At 42.5% G+C, this 21848-nt stretch overlaps 1 protein-coding gene across 3 annotated transcripts in view; it reads left to right on the top strand.

The window, feature by feature from the left end:
• Positions 1 to 1636: 1636 nt before the first annotated feature.
• Positions 1637 to 21848, top strand: part of LOC143933862 (uncharacterized) — a 164861-nt gene continuing 144649 nt past the window's right edge. For all 3 annotated transcript variants that reach the window (XM_077456949.1, XM_077456947.1, XM_077456948.1), the window contains exon 1: positions 1637 to 1772. The gene's annotated coding sequence lies outside the window, so the exon portion shown is untranslated. The remainder of the gene's footprint in view (positions 1773 to 21848) is intronic.

The raw sequence follows: 21848 nt of genomic DNA, 5'->3' as shown, positions 1-21848 counted from the left end.
GCACGCTCGCCCCCCTTTCCTGGCCGGCCGGGTAGCGTGCTCGGACAAGGGTCTGTTGTGGACTTGGGGGGGACCCCCACTCCGATTTTTTTCGGCGTTGGGGTTCCCCTTTAAGTCCATACCAGGCGGCGGGGCCCGCAACGTCTCCTTCGCGGGCCCCGCCTACCTGGATACCCGCTCGAAATGAGAGGACTTTTCTCCACCCCAATCTTCCCCAAGGTCAGGATAGTAGCACATTGCCTCCACTGGAAACTGATATGAACAGATACTACACTTGATCTCAGCCAAAAGCCTGAGAAGCCAATCATTAGATGTGGTGGCTGCATTACTTTTCTTTGGCTTTTTCCATCTGTTTTCACCCAGTGATCTGGCCCTTAACACACCTGTTGTATAAGTGGGACACAACTACCAAAGGAATGAGCAGAGGAGGCACAGCAGACAGCAGCATTGTCAGTTTAGGGAGGAGGGGAGTGTTAATTGTAATATTCCCCCTTCAGTCTATTATGAATGCTGCTGCTAGACTAATACACATCACTAATCGTTCTGTGACTGCTGCCCCTCTCTGCCAATCCCTTCGCTGGCTTCCCCTACCCCACCGTGTAAAATTAAAAATGATAACCATAACATACAAAGCCATCCACAGCATCGCCTCCATCTACATCACCAACCTCATCTGCAGATATCGCCCAAATCGTCCCCTCCGCTCATCCCAGGACCTCCTGATTTCTAGCTCCCTTGTTACCTCCTCTCACGCTCGGCTTCAAAACTTCTCCAGAGCCTCTCCCATCCTCTGGAACTCCCTGCCCCAGTCTGTCCGATCGGCCCCTACCCTGTCCACCTTTAGGAGATCCCTGAAAACTAATTTATTCAGGGAAGCCTATCCCACATCCACCTAACTGTCCCTGAGCCACCCCCATCAAATCATTCTCTGCAGCTATTACCTTTTGTTCCACCACCCCCTCCCCTTAGAATGTAAGCTCTACGAACAGGGCCCTCTTGTACCTTTTGTATTGTACTGTAATTGTGTTTTCCCCCCTTATATACATTGTAAAGCACTGCGTAAACTGTTGGCGCTATATAAATCGTGAATAATAATAATAATAATAATACTCCAGCTCACACTTTATATTCAGTTACAGGAACAGTTTTTTTTTTTTTTTCCTTTTGGGATAAAGGTTTTACATGAATAAATAAAAGCTGATCATTTTAATCACCCCTGCCAGTGTAAGCGCTTTGTCTCATCCATGTAAACTGATACATTCTGCTGGAGAGTTTGTGTTATGAAAAACAACAGACTTGATGGCTAGATCACCAGATGAAAATAGAGAAAAGAAAGCCTAAAAAAAAGGAAAGTAATGCAGCCAACACATCTAAGAATTGGTGAGCTGCAAAATAATAAATATTTGCTCTTGGATTTAATACGCCTTTAAACAGCCAGTGCTAGAAGTGAAATGTGCGTTGTTGAACTGTATATATATGGAATGTTGAGTCTCTGTTTCATCTATTGTGATCACTTAAGAATGACATTCTTTTTTTACTTCCCTTTGCCTGCAAGTGACAGTCATGAAAGGCACAGTATGAATGTTTGTTTAGAGGGTGGAGTGTTTCTAAGCAGCAAAAGCTTTGTAACAGACACAAAGAAACATAGCTTGCCATTTTAATGTTAGTGGATTTGTCTTTCTGATTATTTTATTATAAATGAAGTAACTGTCACTTCCATACTCTACTGCCAAGAACATGAAGATTTAATCAAGCCAGTCACTCGACAAATGGTCTGTAACAGCAGTTTTTAAATGTTGTATGCTGTCTGTAGTAGTTCTTGTACGCACCCTTCATACACACTATGTGCAGCTTCCCGCTGTTCTAATCAGTTTACATTTGTAGTGTGTGGGTTGTTGTTGTTGTTGTTGTTGTTGTTGTTGTTTCCTGCACTTTAATGTTTAATATTTGTGTTTTTACACTTGACTTTTATCAGTATCTAATTGAATTGGTTATCAATTGTGGTGTTTAGGTTGTTCCATGCAAAGAAATGTTTTATGTTTGCGCTCTTATACTTGACTTTTTATCAGTATGTAATGCCATTTAAAATGCTCTTGTGTATTTAATATACTGCAGTATATTAAACCAAATCCTTTTTTCATAGGGATAAGTTAAAGCTAAACTATAGAGAGATATACAAGACAGGCATTACCACATATCTGAATTCGACTATTCATTAATATACAGTTACGTTTATTTATTTTTTTAAAGCAAACAGTGGAAATATATGAATTTGACTTGGTATCTGCCTGTGTTGTCCCTGTACAGCAAAGCACAGACTGTGAGAGAGTAAACCAGCACAAGGGGCCAGTCAGCTGTGCTGCAGTGCTAATATGCTAGCAAGGAAGCATGCTGATGGGAGGAAAGAGCATAGCGATAGAAACATGAGCTGATCAGTCTGCTGGTTCTCCTTTCACTTTTCAGTATGGGGGGGATACGAGGCCTGTAACCTGTAGCTCTGCCCATACAGCCCTACATTTTAAGCAGTTCCACCACACTGCCTTGTCTGAAACAGCAGGAAATTTGATTTGCCATATTTATTAGCGTATAAAACACACATTAATTTTAAGAGGGAAGTTTCAGGAAAAAAAAACCTTAAATTTTAAATAAGGAACTTTGAAGCAAAATAAGGGTCAGTGCCCATCTGCAGCCTCACCATTGCCATCAATGCAGCTTAATCAATGTCCATCTGCAGCCCCACACTCAATGCAGCCTCATCAGTCAACATCAATGCAGCCTCACCATTGCCATCAATGCAGCAGCCTAACCATTGTCATCAATGAAGCAGTCTCACCATTGCCATCAATGCAGAAGCCTCACCATTGCCATCAATGCAGCTTAATCAATGCCAATCTGCAACCCCACAAGTGCCATCAATGCAGCCTCATCAGTCAACATCAATGCAGCCTCACCATTACCTTCAACGCAGCAGCCTCACCATTGCCATCAATGCAGCAGCCTCACTATTGTCATCAAGATAGTCAAGGCAGCAGCCTCACCATTGTCATCAATGCAGCAGCCTCACCATTGCCTTTAATGCAGCAGCCTCACCATTGCCATCAATGCAGCTCACCGTTACCTTCAATGCAGCAATCTCACCATTGCCTTCAATGCAGCTGCCTCACCTTTGCCATCAGTGCAGCCTGATCGATGCCCATCTGCAGCCTAGAGGGGACAGGAAGGGAGGCGGGACGAGCACCAACAGATTACATACAGTGAGAATCTCCTATAATAGAAAGAACAGTGGTCCAATGGTGACCCAGGAGACGGGACTTCCTATTACAGAGGCCGCCAAGTAAACAGGAGATTCTCACTGCATGTAATATGATGGCGCTTGTCCCGCCCCCTCCCTGTCCCCTCAGAGAAAGCTAAAATTGAAGTATTGGCATAGAACACGCACGCGTTATTTGCACCTGATTTTCAGGGTGTGTGTTATACGCTAATAAATACAGTATTTTTTCTCTTCTGTAGTTAATTCACTGCAACAAAGAAAAACCAAGTTTCGTGCCCCTCCAGATAAGGCTGTGTGGTGTGACAGAGCTTTTTAAAAAGAAGGACTGGATGGACAGAGATACAAATCATTAGGATGGTAAAACAGTTGTCATGTATCTATTTCAACCATGTATTTCAGTATTTGTTCACAGTTTAAGTTTAACCACTTCAGCCCCGGAGGGATTTGCCCACTTCCTGACCAGGTCATTTGTTGCGATACGGCACTGCATTGCTTTAATTAACAATTGCGCAGTCATGCGACATTGTACCCAAACAAAATTGATGTCCTCATTTTCCCACAAATAGAGCTTTCTTTTGGTGGTATTTGATCAGCTCTGTGGTTTTTATTTTTTGCGCTATAAACAAAAAAAAGCAACAATTTTGAAAAAAAAAATATTTTTTACTTTTTGCTATAATACATATACAAAAAAAACAAAAACAAATTTAATCCTCAGTTTAGGCCAATATGTATTTTTATACATATTTTTGGTAAACAAAAATCCCATTTAGCGTATATGGATTGGTTTACGCAAAAGTTATAGCGTCTACAAAATAGAGGATCGATTTATGGCATTTTTTATTATTATAATTAATTTTTTTATTTTTTTACTAGCAATGGCAGTGATCTGCAAATTTTTGAGGGACTGTGACATTGCGGTGGACAGATCGCACACTTTTGACACTTTTTTGGGACCAGTGACATTTATACAGCGATCAGTGCTATAAAAATGCACTAATTACTGTATAAATGACACTGGCAGGGAAGGGGTCAACACCAGGGGGCGATCAAGGGGTTAAGTGTTCCCTTGGTAGGTTCTTTCTAACTGTGAGGGGATGTGGACTGGCAGGTAGTAGCGAGAGATGGCTGTTCCTAATCACTAGGAACAGATAATCTCACTCCTACCTTGACAGAACGGGGATCTTTTTGTTTACACTGGCACATCCCCATTCTGCTTCTCTGTGGAGCGATCGCTGATTGGCTCTCCGCTAGAAAATAGGCACACGCATGAGCGCCCACAGATCGCCATGTATGTGCCCGATGTACAATGACGGAGATTCGCAGAGGAGAGCCAACCTGACGCAGTACAAATGTGGGGCTGATCGGGAAGTAGTTAAAAATCATATTTTCTACAGTGTGAGAAAATTTATAATTTGGGGTATAATGTATATAACATTTTAACATAAAATGGCAGCTGTGGACTATCTTAGGGAAGGGAGCACACTTTTTCTGAATGCTTTAAATAGAATTAAAAAATATTAGTTTTACACTCTCTAGCATATAGGTTTGTCTCTATACGGCTTTAGACTTACTTTTATTTATTACAGGCAGTTATATAGCACTGTCAATATATGTAGTGCTTTACATACTGTATATATTATTCATTCACGTCAGTCCCTGCTCTCAAGGCGCTTGCAATCTATGGCCCCTAACTCTCATTCATACATGCGCATATTAGGGCTAATTTTAGAGAGGACCCAGTGAATCTATCAGCATGTCTTTGGAGTGTGGAAGGAAACCAGAGTACCCATAGGAAACCCACACATGCACAAGGGGAACATGCAAACTCCAGGCAGGTAGTGCCATGGTTGAGAGTCAAACCAACAACATTAGTGCTGATAGGCAAAAGGGCTAAACAGTTAGCCACCGTGCTGCCTCGAACATACTTTGTATGGTGTAACTTTTAAAATAAGGAAGGAAAGAACAAAGGAAGAGTACTAAACCAATTAGCCCTTGTACACACGGTCGGACATTCCGACAACAAAATCCGTCGGATTTTGTCCGAAACTTGTGTTGCATACACATGGTCAGACAAAGTTGTCGGAAAATCTGATCGTACATAACGTGACAACGTTATTTCGTTACGACGGGACTACGTTCAGGCTATTAGCCAATAGCTTTGGTCTAGAAATTTGATCTGAGCATGCGTGGCACTTTGTCCGATCGGAATTCTCTACACACAATCGGACAAAGTCCGATCGGATCATGTTGTCAAAAAGTTTTATAGCCCAGCTCTAAAACTTTGTCCGTCGGATATTCCGACCGTGTGTACAAGAGCATAGAGTTTTGGTTTCTTTGAAATTGTTATCCTATCCAGTCATTTTGCAATTTTGTATTTGTACAAAAAATTATAGAATAAGGTTAATTCTACCACTGGCTTCCAGGGTTTATTAATACCATTCCAATGACCTCTCCCTCAACCATTAAAACCCTGATGAAGTGGGCATTCAAAAGGCCCTGAAATTAATTGTATTATATTATATGCATACATTTATATCTGCAATTCACTCCATTGTGGCACTCAAACACATTTTTTTTGTGCTTTTTGGATTCAATCAGAAGTGCCCCACTGTGGCCTTATAATGTGTTAAATCTGCTATGCCAGAAAAGTCATACTCTCCATCATAAACGTTCTCCTTCAATTTCAGATATAATAAAATGTTTGAACCTAGAAGCTTTCACCTGCACTCCTAAAACACAAGAATTACATTGCAGTCACTAAATATGAATGATGGAATCATAAACATCTATGTTGGTTTTAGTTGGACGCTCATGTACCAAAAAGACACTACTGAAAACAAACTTGTTTTAGGTCAACAAGAGCAATCAGATGAAATAAAATAAACTCATTCCAGAATTTTAGTTGGCTATGGAATATCCCCTACTGTATAAACACATTTCATCTTTTTTCAATCCGTGCACAATCAGTAGACAATCATCTGTTGCCTAGAAACACCTTAGTGTTGTCCAAGAGTCCAAATAAAGAAAAGCCTTTCTGAACGCCATGCAAGAAAATATTTTTCATATACCGTAAGTGATGTACTGCCTTCCTAATTGAAAATTGTTAAATCTTTTCCTGTTCTGAGGTTAGAAATCCGCTATGGGCTGGGGCGAGTTTTTATATGGATCATTATTCTGGTGTCACATGGACATGGGCAAAACATGTTTACCTCAAAGAATGCTGATTGTAATATATTTACAGTATATTTCTAAGGAGAATCCAATATAGGGTGAACGGTACAGTATTTTATGTCTTTTGCCCTCAAAAAAAAACAAAAAAAACACAGAGTGCAGCAACATCTGTAGCTTAACTAAAAAAATCAAGTGCAGCCTGTAGCTTTTCAAGAGATAACAACAAAAGAGAGGGCACACCGACCTAATGCATTACCAATATAATTTTATTTTGAAGTGTGAAAAGTAATCTACTTAGAAATGCATGACAAGTTTGGCCATATAAAAGGATACAGATGAGGCAACCTCTGGATCCACAGTAATCAGCCAGTGGTATGGGAAGCGCTTACACATTTTGAGGGTCAAGACCTCTTCTTCAGAGCCAAAGAGCTCTTTGGCTCTGAAGAAGAGGGCTTCACCCTCAAAACGACTAATGCCGGCAGAAAAAGTCAGACAGAATCATTTCATCGGATATGTGTGGGCTTCATCTAATTTTATTTTCAAAACTTCTGACGGACCTAGAAATAGAAAATGTTTTAAATCTTTCCGACTGAATCAATTCCTATGGGGAAAAGCGTTTGTCTGTATGCTATTTCGATGGACCAAAAACAACACAAGGGCAGCTATTGGTTACTGGCTATTGAACTTCAGTCCCATCTTACGTCATCTCGTTCTAAACGATCAGACTTTTGTGTGATCGTGTGTATGCAAGTCCGTTACAGCGGAACTCTGTCGGAACTCCATTGGAAAGACCATCATGGTCGTGTGTAAGTGGCATTAGCCTTTGGACGCTATGAGAGCTTCCCACACCACTGGCTGAGACTGTTGTCTCACCTGCATCCTTTTAATTTGCCCAAATTTGTCATGCGTCTGTAAGTAGATTACTTTTCACGTTTCAAAAATAAAGTGCTATGTTGGTAATGTGCTCTCTCTTTTGTTGTTGTTTCTAGTATTTATATAAATGCTGTGAGGGCAACAGGGCAAATCCTGTGAGGGCAACAGGGCAACAAGACCTTTTGGCGCCACATGCATTAGTCAGGCAACAGAAAACAGTGACATACCCTCAGCACTACAACTGAGTGCAGGAGAGATTTGTTTCCGCTTTTCAGGAGATAACCAGAAATGTTCCACTCCTGTGGTATCAAACAATGTTAAAACGGTATTAAACTAAAAATGTAACATATTTGGAAGGGTTAGCAAATAAACCATAAGCAATGGAAAGTGCCAAAAAAAGTGACAGTGCAGAAACCCAAACAATAACCTAACTAACTATGTACAAATAAAGAGAGCAATAAAGAGAACACATATGAGCAGAGCAAGGTCAGGACAAAGGCAGGAAACAAGGGGAGCAGGTCCCAGGAACAAGGAGCACGATCAGGCACATGAATAAGGCTCAGGATCAGAATCAGCAGAGGCGGCTCTAAGCTTTGTGGGGCCATAGGCAAATCTTAGACATGAGGCCCTACTCACACCCATAATGAGTAAAATAATGAAAGCGATAGAAATTGACTGTATAAAATTAACTGTTTCTAGAATTTTCTCTAACAAATTACTCTTCAATATCATTAAATGTAGGGTATATATATATATATATATATATATATATATATATATATAAATAATATCAAGTCCACAGGTACCTAGAAATACTGAAGCAGCATCACACCTCCCTTAGGGGTTCTCATTCACCAAATATAAACAGACTTCAAGTCTTGAAGTGTTTAGATAACCATCATCCACATCCTGAGTTGGGTCAAAACTGCATATTACCAGCAGTCCATGTTAGTCACAAGGCGTTAAACTCCTGGGTTTAACATCTCGTGTCGAGCATGGACTGCTGGCAACGCTGATGTTTGTATATTTGTACATTTCCATCAATCCCAATATAATGGTAATTGTAATTTTAAGATGTTGGGAATTGAAATAAAAGGTAAATGGAATCACACTATGTGGAGTTTTTTTTTTTTCCATTTATCCGATTACCTGTGGATGTTATTGGCAGTTTTGACCCAACTCAGGATGTGGATGACAGTTATCGAAACACTTCAAGGCTTAAATTCTGTTTATAACTTGTGAGTAAGAACCCCTAAGGGGAGTGTGGTGCACGGTTTGAGGATCTTGGTGTGAGGTGCATTTTAACCATTCAACATTAAGACCACTACCTGCGTATTTTGGACTTTTTGTGCCTAAAATCATATGAAAGCTGGTCATATTAGGAAATTACAGTAGTGCTGCTTCAGTATTTATAGGTGCTCATATAGGTACCTGTGGGCTTGATACTATTTGTTTGTACAATTTCTATTATTTTAAGCCACAGCTGATCGATGGATTATATGTGATTTATAGATATGTGGTTTTTAATATTTAAGTTTCATAGCACTGAGATAGTGGAAGGAGGCCTGTTTTTCAATTTATTATACACTTTGGTGTAAAGGGGAACTCTGTTGTAAGATTGTGTGTGTGTGTGAGTGTGGGGTTACTGATATAAGGGGGAACCTTTATATCAGTGCCCCCTTACCTTGCTGTATTTACCCCCTTTACATCAGTGACCCCCCGTCAGACTGGCCTAGTCAGAAAGTTCCCTCTGAGCTTCAGTGTGGCGGCTCTGGTTTCATCCTATATTCTCCTCTCCACAGTCCACACACACCTGACTCCTCCTATGACCCCCATACTAGTAGCGCTCCCACCCTTGACTCCTCTGTAGCCCCCCCAAAGACTGCAGATGGTCAGAGACTGTGTGGACATAATACAAGAGATGGTCATAGACTATGCAGACATGATACAAGAGATGGTCAGAGACTTTGCAGACATGATACAGGAGATGGTCAGAGATTTGAGGACATGATACAGGAAATGGTTAGAGACTGTGAAGACATGATACAGGAAATGGTTAGATACTGTGAGGACATGATACAGGAGATAGTCAGAGACTGTGAGGACATGATATAGGAGATGGTTAGATTCTGTGAGGACATTATACAGAAGATGGTCAGAGACTGTGTGAACATGATACAAAAGATGGTCAGAAACTTCGCAGACATGATACAAAAGATGGTCAGAGACTTTGTAGACTTGATACATGAGATGTTCAGAGACTGTGCGGGTATAATACAAGAGATGGCCAGAGACTGTAGAGACATAATACAAGAAATGGTCAGAGACTGTGCAGATATCATACAAGAGATGGTCAGAGACTGTGTAGACATGATACAAGAGAAGGTCAGAGACTGAAAACAAGATACAAGAGATGGTCAGAGGCTGTGAACACGATACAGAAGATGGTCAGAGACTGTGAGGACATGATACAAGAGAGGGACAGAGACTGTGCAGACATGATACAGGAGATGTCTTGAGACTGCAGACATTATACAGGAGATGGTCGGAGACTGCAGACATGATACAGGAGATGGTCAGCGACTGTGTGGACATGATACAAGAGAAGGTCAGAGACTGAAAACAAGATACAAGAGATGGTCAGAGGCTGTGAACACGATACAGAAGATGGTCAGAGACTGTGAGGACATGATACAAGAGAGGGTCAGAGACTGTGCAGACATGATACAGGAGATGTCTTGAGACTGCAGACATTATACAGGAGATGGTCGGAGACTGCAGACATGATACAAGAGATGGCCTTATTAAGGTAATGACAAGCAAACTCTCACCCGGATAACATGGTAGCACCACATTATGGCAGCAACCACTCTACACTAGAGCCACAACCACAGATTATCCCACCACAGACAGGGTGCCAACATATGATCCCTCTATACACGCCTCTGTCCCCTACTACAAGCAAGAGAAGCCAAGACATTTGCTTTGAGTGCCCAACAGTGCATTCTGGGAGGTGTAGTCTCGGCAGATCAGGGCACAGGCGGACTAGTGTGTGGTGTGGAGAACTACAACTTGGGAGAAGGTTAGGATAGCGTTAGAGTCTGCTATTGGTTGCAGCTGATGAGATGTTCTTAGTGTGAGTGGGGGGTGTTAGAGCTGGCTGGAACCTCCATGGCTTTACCCCAGTGTGTGCCGGCCCGCTCATTCCGCTGATCTGGGGACACCCAGGGGCATCTTTAATATCGATTGAACCCTGGGCAAACAGTTTTCTACATTTTCACTGTACTCTACACATTGCAGGAGATCCACAGAGCGGGGCATAAGGGAAGGAGTCAGAGAAGGGGAGTACATACAGCCACCCACTGACCCTGGGACCTCAGGCAGTGCTTAAGTGGTCAGTCAGCCCCCTGACTGGGGGGAAATTAGTTGTGGGCATAAAGACGGCCCTGGGGACACTGACCGGGGGACATTCCCTCTCACTCCCACACACACATTAGGCAAATTAGGCTGCGAGGCCCATGAGAGCGTGAGGCCTTAGGCAACCACCTAATTTGCCTAATTAGGGAGCCGCCTCTGAGAATCAGGTAGGGACATAGCTCACAGGAATCACTGAAGCACTGGGCCAGGTGCAGTCAGCCAGGGGCAGCCTATTTACTTGCATAAGATTGCAGCTGGGTGGCCACCTGATCTATGCCCTCTGACTTCAGGAACAACAGTGCCACCAGCAGGTGACCCAGGAAATGACACATGTCCTGACAATATCGCAGGTTACCATTCATTAGATATAGTGGCTGTATTTGTTTTATTTTTAGTCTTTTCCCCTCTGTTTTCACCTGGTGAACTGGGCAGTAATACACCTCCTGTATTAGAGTAACCCCAACTCTGAATGAAGCAGCAACAGAGATAGTTTTGGACAGCATTGCCACTCTGGGGAGAGAATAGTGTTAGATGCGCTAGTAGATTTAAATACATTAACAAATGGAAGCCACACTCCAGCTAAAAAAAGGTAAGCAGTTACAGCAATTTTTTTTTCCTGTTGGGATAGAGGTTTTAAATAAATAAATAAAAGAGGACTCCTCCGCTCCTCCGCAGGACAGTGAGTACACATCTTCTCTCACAAAAGAGGACCAAGAAAAAAGTCTAGAATCTATCTATAGCAAAATAGCTGCTAAATTCCAAACGGAACTGCATAGGAGCACAAAAATACACAAGAGATTGCTGCTTTAGGGGCCCGTACTGACCGCTTGGAGACAAAACATGATGAACTCAGTATAGCCCACAATGATCTTTCCAAGGGAACATTAATTCCTTGCAGCATCAGGCACTCAACTTCAATTTCAAGTTGAAGATCTTGACAATCGCAATCGCAGAAACAATCTCAAGATCAGGGGGTCCCTGAATCTAACACTGATCTGAACCCTGCCATGCATAAATTGTTCCAGTCCCTACTACCGGATCATGAAACTGATTCCTTTACCTGTGATCGCATACACCGGGCTCTACAACCAAAACCACCCCTGATAACCCACTCTGGGACATTGTGCTCTGCCTAAAGGAGTTTCTGATAAAAGTGGAGATCCTCAGAGCAGCCCGCAACTCTCACACTATGTCCCTGGACGGTATACCCATACAAATTTATCCAGACATCTCCTCAGCAACTCTGGACAGACAGCGTAAAAAATGAAGGAGTTCCCTACTGTTTTGGCTTCTGCACATATATGTTATAGATTGGGTTTTCCCTTCAAGCTTACCATCCCCCACAATGGAAGAACATACATAGCTACTACGCTTTTGGTAGGACAAGAAATCTTGGTAAAACTGGGCCTTATGGAAGCAGAGGCCCTTCCTCGTCCACCTTCCACACCTTGCCCAGCTCCTATCTGGCACACACCTTCCCCGAGACATGAGAGGAGATGCACCAGACGTGAAATTGGTTGAAACTTCAAATGATTTTCTGCCTGCTGCTTATTATTGGCACTAAGATGGGCCATATTGCTTCTGCTAGCACTATAACGGTCTGCCTTACGTTTTCTAATGACAGAGCTCCACCTAGTGGCAGTTCCTGGAAGTTCCTCTCTGCAGAATAATACAGATTGTGTACAATATCCATTCTTGCTCCCTAGAGCTGCAAGTAAATGGAATGAACAGATGGTAGGATCTCTCCTTTACAAACTGCACCAGGACACTTGAGTATCCCCCTACATTGCCATCTAAAGACTTATTGATGCTGCACCCCACCCCTTATACTTAGACACCTTCTACTCTTTCAAAGAAGATCCCTATTAGGTCCCCATACATGGAAACAGACTGCGATATTTTGCTATCTGTCTCCATAGAATAAATCACTTGACATGCATGCACATTGCAAATATTTCAGGCTCAGTAGGTTAGTTTGGCGGAGGTCCATACTATGCCCCCTCCCACACCACTCATATCTTGACTTCTTTTGAAACTTTGGATATGACTCCTGGAGTTAGGGGCTTGTACGCCCCTTACATGTTAGGTTTTTACGTTTCAGGTTTATGCTATTTGCATCCTGACCCTAAATTGTACCAGCACAAAACTAGAATGCTTTTTTTTTCTCTTGTTTTACAGTTTATCTTCATGTTTCCTAAGTCCCTGAAGCATATCAAACAAAGCTTAAAATGTTGTGATCATAGTGCTGTTTATATGGTATTCCCTGGTGGGCACTGCCCTTGTGGAGGAGAATAATTACAAGGTTTCTTTGCCTTTTTTACTATATCTCTGAATGAATGAATGAATGAAATACTTATATAGCGCACAATGCGAACTGAATCGCCTCTAGGCGCTGTGGCGAGCTTTGATCATCTGCTAAAAGAGGAAGGTCTTGAGTTTTTTCCTAAAAGCCAGGTGATTTTCTTCCAGGCGGATGTTGATTGGTAGAGCATTCCATAGCCGAGGCCCTTGGACAGCGAATCTCCGATCCCCCTTGGATTTATACCGGGCTTTGGGCACGAGGAGGAGGTTTTTGTTGGCTGATCGAAGACTGCGGTTTGGTGTGTAATGATTTATTTTCTCCATTAGGTATTGCGGAGCTTCTCTATGCACGCATTTGTGGGTGAGGCAAAGGGTCTTGAACGTGATCCGATTTTTTACGGTTAGCCAATGTAAGCTCCTCAGTGAAGGAGAAATGGATTCCCAGGTTTTTTTTCCTGTTATCAGCCTTGCCGCCGTGTTTTGGATCAGTTGTAATCGCGCAAGTTGATATTGTGGTAATCCTATGTAAAGCGAGTTTGCGTAGTCCAGTCCTGAATTAATGATTGTTCCAACTACCACTGCTTTGTCATTCTTTGGGATAAAAGGGATGAGTCTGCGAAGCATGCGCAGCAGATGGTGAGATCGACTGACTACAGATCCTATTTGCGCATCCATTGACATTTGTGCGTCTAAAATAACCTCGAGACTCTTCGCTTTGGTCTTTGGGGAGATAGTCTGCCCAAAGACGGTTGGTGGAGACCAGAAGGTTTTGGTTGCGGGCTTATGATTTTGGTGTAAGATAAGAAGCTCTGTCTTTGATTGGTTCAGCTGGAGGGAGTTGGTGGTCATCCAGTCCTCTATTGATTTGAGGCAGTTTTCAAGTTGTTGTTGGTGATCTTTTTTTCCATTGATCCGGAAATAAAGTTGCGTGTCGTCAGCGTAAGAGTGGAAGCAGAGATCTGAGCATGTGATGATTTGAAGGAGTGGGCGAATGTAAATGTTGAAGAGAACGGGTGACAACGGAGAGCCTTGAGGGACTCCGCAGGTGACTGCCCGAGTTTCGGAGATGAATTTTCCTAGTTTCACTGTCTGTGACCGATTTCCTAGGAAGGACGCGAACCAATGGAGATCTATGTCTTGGACTCCGGCTACTTCTGTGAGGCGGACGAGTAGAGTATTGTGATCTACTGTATCAAACGCTGCACTTAGGTCTAGCAGTACGAGGAGACACGGCTCTCCGTCATCTGCCGCTTCGAGGGCGTCATCCCAAATCTTGAGGAGAGCTGTTTCTGTTCCATGACCCGGGCGGAAGCCTGATTGCAGCGGGTCCAGGAGTTTGTGAGTATCCAGGTGAAGTTGTAGCTGATGTACTACAGCTTTCTCCATGATCTTAGAAATGGTGTTGAGGCTTGTAATCGGCCTACGGTTGTTTGGATCCTGAGGGTCCAGGTTTGGTTTCTTGAGTAGAGGTTTGACGATGCCTTGTTTGAGGATGCTGGGAACAATCCCTTCGTGGAATGATCGGTTTATGAGGTGGGTTATGGTTGGAGCCACGATGTCGGAGCATTCTTTCAGTAGTTTTGTGGGGATGATGTCAATAGGTGAGGTACTGTCACGCAGTTTATTAATGATGTTTTTTGCGGTGTCTACGGTAATTGGGGATAGTGAAAATTTTGGCGGTTGCGGTATGTTGGTGCGGACATCCTCTTTATGTATTTGCTGGCTGAGGTTGGATGTTTTCTTCTGACAAATTGTTTCCCTGATGGTTTTGACTTTATCGATGAAAAAATCAGACAGTTTGTCACAGTAATCCTGGGATTCGCTTTCTGGGGGTTCTAGGCACACCGGATTCATTGATTGATTAACCAGTTTAAACAGTTCCCGTGGTTGGTTTGCGGCCGTTGAGATTGTATATGAGAAGTGGTCCTTTTTGGCTTTGAAGATTGCCTTCCGATAATTCTCTGTCAGACCTTTGTAGTTAAATAGGTTTTCCTCGGTGGGATTTCTTCTCCATGTTCTTTCCGCTCTTCTGCGTTCTTGCTTTAGTACGGAGAGGGAGCTATTAAACCATCCAGCATTTTTCTTCCTGATGAGAGCCCTGCGTTTTGGTGCTACCGAGTCTGCTGATTGCAGTAATGCCATGTTCAGGGAGTTGAGTGTTTCCTCCGTAGAGTGGTTTAAGGTTATTGTAGATATTTTTTTGGACAGAGTGGTTTTGAAGGCTTCGGAGTACAGTTTTTTATGCGATCTGGTCCAGTGCGTTGTTACAGGTTTCCGTTTTGCGTTGGTGATGTTGGTAGTGATTTTGAATTTGATGGCGTGGTGATCCGTCCATGGCAGAGTTATGTTGTCGAGTATGTTGACGTCGATGTTCTGTTTGAAAATGAGGTCCAGGGTGTGTCCTGACCCATGCGTGGGAGTCTTTATCAGTTGCTGTAGACCCAGTTCTTCTAGTTGATTGATGCAGGCAGTCGCGATGGGGTCTTTAGGCTCGTTTGCCCAAAGGTTGAAATCTCAGAGTGCCAGGAAATTTTTGAATTTTAGGGTGTGCATTGCAAAGGATTCCGTGAGGGGTGAAAGAAGATTGGACTTTGGTCCCGGTGGTCTGTAGCACAGTAGTATATGAGTGGTGTCATGGGGTGTTGGTTGAAAATGTAGCGTCAGGGTTTCCATAAAAGACACTGGGTTCTGAGATGATGGTTTAGTGAGATCCAGGTGACCTTTAAAGATCACTGCTAGGCCTCCTCCTTTTTTCCCTATCCGGTGTTCGGTTAGGATCCTGTAGTTTTCCGGCACCAATTCGGTGAGGATGGTGTTGCAGTCAGAGGTTAACCAGCTTTCGGTGATGAAGAGGCAGTCTACATTGTTCTCGATGATGAAGTCGTGTACTTCCAGTCTATGCTTGACTGCAGACCTGGCATTAATCAAGGCACAATCTAATTGTAGTGGTCGAGTAGATGTCTTCCTGTGGTTGGGAGCTGGTTGTCGTCCGGTTTTTAATAGTTGTTCTCTTTGAAGTATTTTTTGTATGGAAGATGGCAATGTGGTGTTGATGTTCCTTAGTCTGTGCAGATCTTCAGCTGAGTATTTGAAGTAGCACATGGTTTGTGGATGCTGTTGATGGTACTATGGGCCTAAGATGATGATCCTGATCAGGGTATTGATCCTGAGGTGGGGCTAGGTATCAACTTGCCGCCGTGCTTGAGGCTATTAGCGAGCAAGTTGATCAGGGGATGCCTATATGGATGCGGAAGGAGTTGTTGTATTCGGTTGCTGGCTGTTCCAGCTGCCTTTACTTAAGGTGGAGGTCTCCGCTTAGAAAAGAAGTCTGGCTGTGATCTGGAATAGTCATCCTAGGATAGCGTAAAAAATGGAAAGGAGGCCGGAGGTAGGGGTATGCTAACCTATGGTTGTTCCAGAGGAAGGCGAAAAACCCCCTGACAGTAGCAGCCAAATGCACCAGTGGGGCAAAAATTCCTTCCTGATCCCCGTAGGCGGTCGGACGGAGTCCCTGGAACAATCACTGGGGGGGGGGGGAGTGGGGGTGCAAGCTTACCTGGCTGCGGTTGTCCCCTTTAAACACTCTGGTTCCAGTGAATCTGGCTTGCTGCCAGCCTGACATTTCTGGAAAGCTGTCTGGTTGCCCCTTGCAGTGGGATCTTTAAAATGGAGGGGAGGATGGATGTAGGATAGAGGTTAGAGACTCCTGTCTTAACTCCTGTTTTCAACTCCTGGTTATTAACTCTCCACTTGTGTTCAGAAAATCCACATGCAAGCCACAATCAGGGAGCAAGCTCAAGGGGGAGTTTGTATAACTACCTTTATACACCTGTGAACAATTAACCCCTCCCCTAATTTGGCAGGAAGAAAGAGGGGAGAAAAAAAATGCTGTTTAAAAAGTGTCAGAAAAAAAGGTCTTTTAAAAACTGCTAGCAAATGTATCAAATAAAGGAGGGGATAAAATAAAACACCCCCAAAAACAACACTTGCAAGCAGAAGCAGTCAAGCAGAAGCAGTCAAAGCACAACTCCTGGTTATTAACGCTCCACTTTAGTTCAAAAAATCCACTTGTGTTCAGAAAATCCACATGCAAGCCACAATCAGGGAGCAAGCTCTGGGAATTTTGACACAATTTTAGTTTTCAGGGAAACTTGAGGTCTATGAATCTGAACTCACATCAAAGTTGCAGTGGTTATTCCCACCGCATGACTCTTGCCAGGTTATACTATTGTATTTGTATTGTATTGTATGTTGTATTTTCTGTACCCCTATTATTCTAGCTAACTCCACTAACTATGAAATCCATCTCTGCCCATGGTCTGACCATGACATTGTAACCCTATCTACTACTCTAATTGGTTTGTCAGGAACTAGATACACTTGGCGTTTAAATGACTCTGCTTACAGATCACATTACCCACCAAAAAATTACTACCACTATTCAAGAGTACTTTACTTTAAACGTCACGCTATATATAACCCTGGTACTCTGCGGGTGGCTCACAAGGCAGTTTTAAGAGGCCTTCTCATCAGTATTGCCTCAAGGAAAAATGAAGAGAGCTGGCAAGAAATGTATACGTTAACCACAGAATTTGATAAATTACATAGACTACAAATTGGAAACCTAACACTATCTAAAAGACAACTAATAGCTCAGAAACAAGTTGGAGTTTAATACCCTGTTATCAGTCAAAGTAGAAAAATCCCTCCGATGGTCGAAAGCCAAATTTCTCTTACATAGCGTCCTCCATGTTCGTCCATAAATGTAACCATACCTTGCATCACCCCCATCTATATAAACTCTGCAATGCCACGGGTAATATAGTATCACTCCCTAAGGATGTCCTTAACATTTTTGAAAACTTCTATTGAACTCTACTTGTCCATCCCCCCCACAGGCATCACTCAATTGGCTAACCTCCCTTCCTCTTCCTTCCTTGTCATCTTCCCAATTAGAATCTCTCAACGCTCCCTTTACAGAGGAGTAATCAAATCGTTAAAGCGTTAGGTTGCTCCAGGCCCAGATGGGTTTACTGCTAGTTACTATAAACACTATGCCCCTATTTTAACCCCATGCTTAACCACTATGTTTAGCAAATTCTTAATGGTGATCATTTCCCAAGTGAAATGACTTTGGCCAATATATCCCTATTGCCAAAACCCCTTCAGACCATTAACTCCCATAAAACTATAGATCGATATCGGTCATTAACAGTGATCTCAAATTTTTTAGTCGTGCTTTGGCTGATAGACTGGCTAATATTATAGAGACTCTGACTTCTTCTGATCAATCAGGATTCATTCCGAATAGGTTCATCACAGATAATATTCGACTGACTATGAATGTTTTCCAAGATGCTAACCTCCATGCAAAGCAGGTCATTCTATTGAGCCTTGACATTAACAAGGCTTTTGGTAGCGTACTCTGGCCTTACTTGTTTTTGGTACTACAATGGAACAGTGATATAGTGGTTAGCACTCTTGCCTAGCAGTAAAAAGGGTCGCTGGTTCGAATCCCAACCACGACACTACCTGCCTGGAGCACAGTCTCCCTGTGCTTGCATGGGTTTCCTCCCACACTCCAAAGACATGCAGGCAAGTTAATTGGCTTCGGTCCACAATTGGCCCTAGTATATGAATGGGCACCTTGGATTGTGGGCTCCTTGAGGGTAGGGACTGATGTGAGTGTGCAATGTACAGGGATAGGGACAATTGTAGAAACTCACTCTGGTTGAACTGGATGGACTGCTGTCTTTATTCAACCTTACTAACTATATAACTATGTATGTAATGTATGGGCTTTAAAGATGAGGTTTTTAACGGGTGTACAAGCTCTTTACCATTTTCCCAAAACTAGAATCAAATTACCAGGTTACAACTCAGATTTTTTCACACTGGGCAGGGGTACCTGACAGGGATGTCCCCTGTCACCTTTATTATTCGCCCTATCCCTAGAACCCTTGGCAATAGCTACAGTGGTGTGAAAAAGTGTTTGCCCCTTCCTCATTTCCTGTTCCTTTGCATGTTTGTCACACTTAAGTGTTTCGGAACATCAAACCAATTTAAACAATAGTCAAGGACAACACAAGTAAACACAAAATGCAGTTTGTAAATGAAGGTGTTTATTATTAAAGGTGAAAAAAAATCCAAACCATCATGGCCCTGTGTGAAAAAGTGATTGCCCCCTAAACCTAATAACTGGTTGGGCCACCCTTAGCAGCAACAACTGCAACCAAGCGTTTGCGATAACGTGCAATGAGGCTTTTACAGCGTCCTGGAGGAATTTTGGCCCACTCATCTTTGCAGAATTGTCCTAATTCAGTTACATTAGAGGGTTTTCGAGCATGAACGGCCTTTTTAAGGTCATACCACAACATCTCAATAGGATTCAGGTCAGGACTTTGGCTAGGCCACTCCAAAGTCTTCATTTTGTTTTTCTTCAGCCATTCGGTGGTGGACTTGCTGGTGTGTTTAGGATCATTGTCCTGCTGCAGAACCCAAGTTCGTTTCAGCTTGAGTACACGAACAGATGGTCGGACATTCTCCTTCAGGATCTCTTGGTAGACAGCAGAATTCATAGTTCCTTTTATCACGGCAAGTCTTCCAGGTCCTGAAGCAGCAAAACAGCTCCAGACCATCACACTACCACCACCATATTTTACTGTTGGTATAATGTTCTTTTTATGAAATGCAGTGTTCCTTCTACGCCAGATATACTTGGACACACACCTTCCAAAGAGTTCCACTTTTGTCTCATCGGTCCACAGAATGTTGTCCCAAAAGTCTTGGGGATCATCAAGATGTGTTGTGGAGAAATTGAGACGAGCTTTGATGTTCTTTTTTCTCAGCAGTGGTTTTCTCCTTGGAACTCTGCCATGCAGGCCATTTTTGCCCAGTCTTTTCCTGATGGTGGAGGCATGAACGCTGACCTTAACTGAGGCAAGTGAGGCCTGCAGTTCCTTGGACGTTGTTGTGGGGTCTTTTGTGACCTCTTGGATTAATCGTCGCTGCGCTCTTGGGGTAATTTTGGGCGGCCGGCCACTCCTGGGAAGGTTCACCACTGTTCCATGTCTTCGCCATTTGTGGATAATGTCTCTCACTGTGGTTCGCTGGATTCCCAAAGCTTTGGAAATGGCTTTATAACCCTTTCCAGACTTATAGATCTCAATTAATTTCTTTCTCAATTGTTCCTGAATTTCTTTGGGTCTCGGCATGATGTGTAGCTTTTAAGGATCTTCTGGTGGACCTTACTGTGTCAAGCAGCTCCTATTTAAGTGATTCCTTGATTGTGAACAGGTGTGGCAATAATCAGGCCTGGGTGTGGCTAGAGAAATTGAACTCAGGTGTGGACAACCACAGTTATAGTATGTTTTAACAAGGGGGGCAATCACTTTTTCACACAGGGCCATGATGATTTGGATTTTTTTTCACCTTTAATAATAAACACCTTCATTTACAAATTGCATTTTGTGTTTACTTGTGTTGTCCTTGACTATTGTTTAAATTGGTTTGATGTTGCGAAACACTTAAGTGTGACAAACATGCAAAGGAACAGGAAATGAGGAAGGGGGCAAACACTTTTTCACACCACTGTATTAAACAACACCCAGACATAACTGGGTACGCCATTGAATCTTCTTAATTTAAACTCTGCATGTATGTGGATGACGTTATGCTCTTTTTGACTCAACCCCAAATCTCCCCGCCCAATTTATTTTCTATATTATGTAAATTTGCTTCTATCTCTGGACTTTCAGTAAATATTACAAAATTGACAGCTTTCCCAATTAATATATGTGCTGCTCAGTGTGAGGAACTCCAAGGATTCTCCGCATGTATATCACACTACAGTTATCTTCTATTTTTTCTGTGAACTATCCACCACGTGTATCTCATGTCCGGAGTTCCTATCAAATTTCATTCTTGGGAAGAGTCACGGCTGTCAAAATGAATCTGTTACCTAAACTTTTATATTTGTTTGGAGCCCTTCCCATCACCATCCCAAAAACCTTTATTGACAATCTACAAAAAGAGGTTAATAGATTTATATGGCAAGACAAAAGACCTAGATTTTCTAGACACATTTAAGTAAATCTCAGTCCACTGGTGGCCTAGGATTACCTAATCTATGCTTGTACTTTCTAGCAGCCTTTTCTCAGATTGCCCAATGGAATATCCCAAACTCAAAGGTACCTTTGGTGAAATTTGAAACCAACTCCATCCGCCCTATTGTCTCCCATATAGTTTATGGTCACCCTCTAACTCTAACCGTAAACTTACCTTCCTTAATTCTTTTGTCTACATTTGAAGGGACAGCTTGTTCTGTTGAAAACAATTGGTTTAAAATGTAATTGGTGGAACTAGATGGACTAGTGTTTTGTTTCAACCTGACTAACTATGTAACTATGTAACAGACTTACTGGCTGGATCACCAGGTGAATATAAAAGAAAGAAAGCCTAAAAATGAAAATGAATGCAGTCACCAGACTCACCACATCTAATGCAATATAATAAATGTTATCTTTTGGGTTTAACACTGGTTTCATGTAGGGTGAGGATCCTCTTTAACTTGCAATGACTTTAAATGCCTTGGTGTATTTCTGGTAATAATGGTTTTGGTTCATTATATTAACCCCTTAAACTAGCTTGATCACACTCAAAGATCTTTTTTTCTCCAAAAGGCCTTCAAATGATTTAAAGTATGATTTTGGTAGGAAAAAAAATACACAAGACGTTTTGGTAAAATTGATAATAGAATGCTGTCACATACAGGCAATTTGAGTTTAGGCTTAGGACCTTGGGTTACATAGTGGAT

This window comes from Lithobates pipiens, unplaced genomic scaffold (genome assembly GCF_037356315.1).
Source record: "Lithobates pipiens isolate NorthernLeopardFrog02 unplaced genomic scaffold, aLitPip1_a1.2 Scaffold_27, whole genome shotgun sequence".
Taxonomy (NCBI): domain Eukaryota; kingdom Metazoa; phylum Chordata; class Amphibia; order Anura; family Ranidae; genus Lithobates; species Lithobates pipiens.
This window is presented reverse-complemented; position numbering and strand designations above follow the sequence as displayed.